The sequence below is a fragment of the Salvelinus fontinalis genome, chromosome 41 (assembly GCF_029448725.1).
Source record: "Salvelinus fontinalis isolate EN_2023a chromosome 41, ASM2944872v1, whole genome shotgun sequence".
In the NCBI taxonomy this organism is placed as follows: domain Eukaryota; kingdom Metazoa; phylum Chordata; class Actinopteri; order Salmoniformes; family Salmonidae; genus Salvelinus; species Salvelinus fontinalis.
This window is the reverse complement of record NC_074705.1, coordinates 22655059-22661203: the sequence shown is the minus strand read 5'-3', so window position 1 is coordinate 22661203 and position 6145 is coordinate 22655059.

The window sequence follows — 6145 nt, the reverse complement described above, 5'->3', positions numbered from 1 at the left end:
GGCTTTAGCTGTTTGTGGGTAATTGTCTATGTGTAGTGTTTGTGTCAGCACTATTTGTCTGTATAGCTTCACGGTCGTCAGTTTGTTATTTTGTTAGTTTGTATATAGTTGTTCGTTTCTCTCTTCTTTAAATAAAGAAGATGTATTTTGCACACGCTGCGCCTTGGTCCAATCTCTCACAGCAAGACGATTGTGACATGAACAGCATTCTTACATAGGTATTCCTCTTGTCAGGATGGGATAGGGCAGTGTGCAGAGTGATGGTGATTGCATCGTCTGTGGATCTATTGTGGCGGTAAGCAAATTGAAGTGGGTCTAGGGTGGCAGGTAAGGTAGAGGTGATATGATCCTTGACTAGTCTCTCAAAGCACTTCATGATGACAGAGGTGAGTGCTACGGAGCGATAGTAATTAAGTTGTTACCTCTGCCTTCTTAGGTACAGGAACAATGGTGGCAATCTTGAAGCATGTGGAGACAGCAGACTGTGATAAAGGAGAGATTGAATATGCCCGTAAACACACCAGCCAGCTGGTCTGAGCATGCTCTGAGGACGCTCTGGACCGGCAGCCTTGCGAGGGTTAACACATTTAAATGTTTTACTCACGTTGTCCACGGGGGAGGAGAGCCCACAGTCCTTGGAAGCGGACCGCATTGGTGGCACCGTGTTATCCTCAAAGCGTGCAAGAATGTGTTTAGCCTGTCCGGAAGCAAGACGTCGTCTGGAAAAGTGGCTGGTTTTCCTTTTGTAGTCCTTGATTGTACGTCTTGTGTCTGAGCCATTGAATTGCGACTCCACTTTCTCTATACTGTTGTTTAGCTTGTTTGATTGCCCTGCGGAGTGAATAACTACATGGTTTATATTCTGCCATATTACTAGTCGCCATTGTTAAATGTGGTGGTTCTTGCTTTCAGTTTCGCGCGAATGCTGCCATCTATCCACGGTTTCTGGTTAGGGTAGGTTTTAATAGCTACAGTACATAGTACAGTGGGTACTACATCTCCTATACACTTCCTTATGAACTCAGTCACCGTATCCGTGTATGCGTCTGGATAGATAGATAAATAATTTCCGCATGCCTTCCGGAACATATCCCAGGCCACGTGATCAAAACAATCCTGAAGCGTGGATTCTGATTGGTCAGACCAGCGTTGAATAGTACGAAGCACAGGCACTTCCTGTTTGAGTTTCTGCCTATAGGACGGGAAGAACAAGATGGAATCGTGGTCAGATTTGCCAAAAGGAGGGCGGGGGAGGGCCTTGTAAGCATCCCGGAAATTTGAATAGCAATGGTCGAGAGTCTTAGTAGCGCGAGTAAGACAGTCAATATGTTGTAGAATTTCAGCAGCCTAGTCCTCAGATTTTCTTTGTTAAAATCCCCAGCTACAATAAATGCATCCTCAGGATATGTGGTTTCCAGTTTGCATAAAGTCCAGTGAAGTTCTTTGAGGGCCGTCGAGGTTTCGGCTTGAGGTGCGATGTAAACGGCCATGGCGATAACAGAGGAGAATTCTCTTGGGAGATAACATGGTTGGCATTTAATTGTGAGGTATTCTAGGTCGGGTGAACAAAATGAGTTGAGTTCCTGTATGTTCCTAGAATTACACCATGATTCGTGAATCATGGAACATACCCCCTGCCCTTCTGCTTGCCTGAGAGATATTTATTGTCTGCGCGATGTACTGAGTATCCTGCTGGCTTTACTGACTCTGGCAGATTATCCCGAGAGAGCCATGTTTCCGTGAAACAAAGTATGTTACAGGCCCTGATGTCTCTCTGGAAAGAAATCCTTGCTCTAAGCTCATCAACTTTGTTATTCAAAGACTAAACATTAGCGAGTAATATACTCGGAAGCGGTGGGTGGTGTGAGCGCCTCCTAAATCGAACCAGGAGGCCGCCTGGAATGCCTCTCCTCCGCTGGTGATGTTTTGGGTCGGCCTCTGGGATAAGTTAAATTGCTCTGGGGAGAGAGAACAAAGGATCCTCTCCAGGGAAGTCGTATCCCTGGTCGTAATGTTGGTAGTTCTGGTGAGTTACCGCCGCTCTAATATCCAATAGTTCTTCCCGGTTGTATGTAATGACACAAAACATTTCCTGAGCTAATAATGTAAAAAAAATAGCACATAAAAAATGAAATACTGCTAGTTTTCTAAGAGGTAGTCGCGGTGCTGCCATCTCCGTCGGCGCCATCATCATTAATTAGATATCAGGGTCAAGTGAGGCAATGAACTCTCGAGGGCAAATACTGCACTTCATTAAACCACCCAAGTAGTTGCAGGGAGATTCCTGTAGCAGCCATTTCAAACTGACGGTAGCTTTCTGTAAACACAGGCCGACAACAGTGTTTCACACACACACAGATTTATGCACGCACACACAGTCCGCAAAAGAACACCCCACAGAAGTACACCCAGGGTCCGAAGCACACACACACACAGACTCCTAACCTGTGTCCCGGCGGTCCCAGTAGGTGCTCTTGTGTCTGTAGCTATAGCGGAGGTTGTCTGTAGCTCTGTGGGACAGGACAATTACATTTACATTTAAGTCATTTAGCAGACGCTCTTATCCAGAGCGACTTACAAATTGGTGCATTCACCTTATGACAATGACAGACAGGCTGTGTAGGACCTGACCCAGTCTGGACAACAGATGTGATGAAGCCTCCTGCAGCTGTCCCTGACTCACAAACTCCGCCAGAGACATGACAGAGTGTGTGAGGGAGAGAGTGTGTGTGTATGCAGCTTCGTGGGTGAGTGTTCCGGAGTCCCCAAGTCGAGCCAGGTCACACTAAGCTACGCTCAGTGTGTGTGTGTGTTCCAGTCTCTCCAAATCAAGTCTAAATGAGTCAAACCAAGCCGCACTGTGCCAACCAGTGCCTCTGATTCCTCCACTCCTCAGCCAGTCTGTCTGTGACTGTGTGTGTGACTGGGGAACACATCTTAGTGGTGGTGGTACGTCCGGTTGACAGCAGAGGAAGAGAGGGGTGGGACCCGGGATGGGGGATGGAGGGAGCACAGCGCTGGCTGCTGTTTAAGACCACCAATCCCCTTCTGCTGCGCTAATTATACCAACAGCCAGCCAAGTGTAATCTGTGCATGCTCAGGGACCAACGCACGCACGCACACACAGACAGTTTACGATGGGAGCACACTGTGAACAATGCCATTGCCCACTTCCTCCACAACAGCACCACGCCAAGTCTGTGACAATAAAGGACGCATTAGTTCCAGATTCAGAGACTTCTCAACATCAGGACTCGCTCTTTCCTCAGTCAACTCTATTGCCTTGGCCTACCACATCTGATAGCATGATATGCAGCCAGACATACAGTGGGTATCCCTCCACACAAGATGGGTATCCTCCACCCCCCTCTTATCACATAGAAACAAACTGGGATTTACAGAGCCAATCACCCAGTACAACATCCCTGGGTAGTCAATGGATCCCTGATGCTTATCTCTCACAAGCAGGCTCTCTGTGCGACTCGCTCGGTCTGTCTGGGGAAACACTTCATTATCACACAACAGAGCCAACACTCTAGAGACAGACAGACTCAGGCAGAGGGAATGGCAGCTACTGTACACCAGGCACTTATTTTATTATGGAAAATGTTCAGAGTTGTAATAGAAATGTATGGTCTATGACTGACTGAGGTCATTTTCCCATGATAGGAAGTTAGAAAGGTCCTTGTCTGCACAATGTACCTCCATCTGCCTGGAATATAAATTCAGCTGAACTTTGAGCACTTTTGAGGTACGGAAACTTCTGACAAGCTTTGACTTTGGTGTGAACTACTCCTTTAAAAAGGGATAGTTCTCCCAAAGCTAGTCCATGGACAAGGTAAGACAGCAATCCAATCCATTGCGTACCTGGCCACTGTCTCCAAACTGTTTAGATTTTTTTATCAAATGCCAGTGTAAGTCAATACCCCAGATATTAGCATTTTTTGCTTAGCTCAAATAATTTACTTTAAGATTATCTATTGTTTGGAAATGTGGGTGAACTATCCCTTTAAGTGGGTCTGTTCCTATACATTAGGTCTGTCTGGCTCCAGTCTGGGCCAAACTTGACCCCAGGCCAGACAGCTGAGGAGTGGTGTGACAACAGCTGATACAACCCCTCCAACCCCCCACCCGATACCCCTGTCCAACAACTATCCAAAGCTCACTTGGGTAATCTAACTGGAGTTTCCCAAACATTTTAAGTATCTCACAAACCTGTATACTGGCCTCGACTGAATGGGACACTAAAGGCCAAGGGTGGGCAAACTTTTTGGCTCGAGGGCCACATCGGGATTTTGAAATTCAACGGAGGAACCAATTGTTTGTTAAAATCAATTTGCGGGGGCCTCCCGAGGGGCGCAGCGGTTTAAGGCACTGCACAGCGACTCCTGTGGCGGGCCGGGCACATGCACGCTGACACGGTCGCCCGGTGTACGGTGTTTCCTCCGACACACTGGTAAGGTTGGCTTCCGGGTTAAGCGGGCATTGTGACAAGAAGCAGTGCGGCTTGGCCGTGTTTCAGTGGACGCACGGCTCTTGACCTTCGCCTCTCCCGAGTCCGTACGGGAGTTGCAACGATGGGACAAGACTATAACTACCAACTGGATACCTTGAAATTGGGAATATATATATATATATTTTTTTTTGGTTTGTTTGTTTAAATGTATATATTTTTTAAATGTAACACTTTCAACCTTGCTCTGCCCAAACACTTAGTCAGACAATATCAGAAAGTGTTACAACCTGAATTCATAAATGGCTCTTTTAGAAGATGGAGCCCCTCTGATTACACTGCTACTGTAAACTAGGTCAACATCGTGCAGTAAGGACAAATAATACAATGACTTTAGGCCATTTTCACTCTCTATGCTAATTAGAAGCCATGGGTCATTGATTGTGATGCACAGAATCCCTCTCTGCAGCCCCGTGACAAAGTGGGAAAACATTCATTTGCAACCAGTCACAAATCAAGGAGATTAGAATTCTTCAGAACACAGCTCTTACAGTTAAGAATCAAGTCATTATGAGATGCAAATGGGAACTTAAGAAGATATGGAGATTCATCTCTAATACTGAACATGAAAAAGGGACAATTACTTTATTGATAATCATTCATGCAATCCCTCATTGTTTCGCTAGGCAGCTGTGTGTGTTGCTGAAGGCATGAGGCTGCACCCCTCTCATGTATTAACCATGAGTTTCATGTGGTCACTCTCACCTAGTTCACTATGCATCATTGTCCTACACTTTATCATCTACCAGATGATCACGCCCGCAGGTTCATCACAGGGTCAGTAGGGACCGTCCAGAAAGTTATACAGACACACAGATCCATTCCCTCAGTGACTTTGATAAGCCTAACATCTCATATTCAGCCAGAATTCAAAGGTCGTGTGTAAACTGTACTGGAACACCACTAAAAGTGTCCTGTATAGCTAGTATATATCATCCACTGAGAATAAAAACCAAAGTGTTGTAAAAGCTAAGGTTGATCTGTGTGTAAACAAAGCTTGGTATCCTCTCTGCTTCAAGATGGCTGCTGCAGGCCAGAACATCACATTTAAAGAACAGCAACATGGACCTAGTTATTTTTGTTTTATTTAGCAGACGCTCTTATCCAGAGCGATTTACAGGAGCAATTAGGGTTAAGTGCCTTGCTCAATGGCACATCGGCAGATATATTCACCTAGTCAGCTAGGGGATTCGAACCAGCAACCTTTCGGTTTGTGGCCCAACAGTCTTAATCGCTAGCAGTTACACGTCACACATCAAATGTGAAGCACTGCAAGTGTACATTTATAGCCTGCACCTACAGGCTACTGAGCTGGGAAGTAGTGCCCTTGTGACATGCAAGGCTGCTTCAGGGACCACACACACTTGCATTCTCTTTGACTGCTTGATGTGGCTGCTGGCTACACCAGCAGGAGAGTTTGATTCATGTCATCTTAAATGGTCTTTCACCCCCTCCTCCACTCTGCCTGCCAGTGACTGTAGTGGATCAGACGATGCGTCTATGGATCAGAGTTATAAAGCATTTTATTAAATATACTGATCCCGAGATCAGCTAATTAAGTTTACCACCAGCAACAGAAACACAGGCACCAGAACACAGACAACAAACAGGGATACTAATGAAACAAAGTGA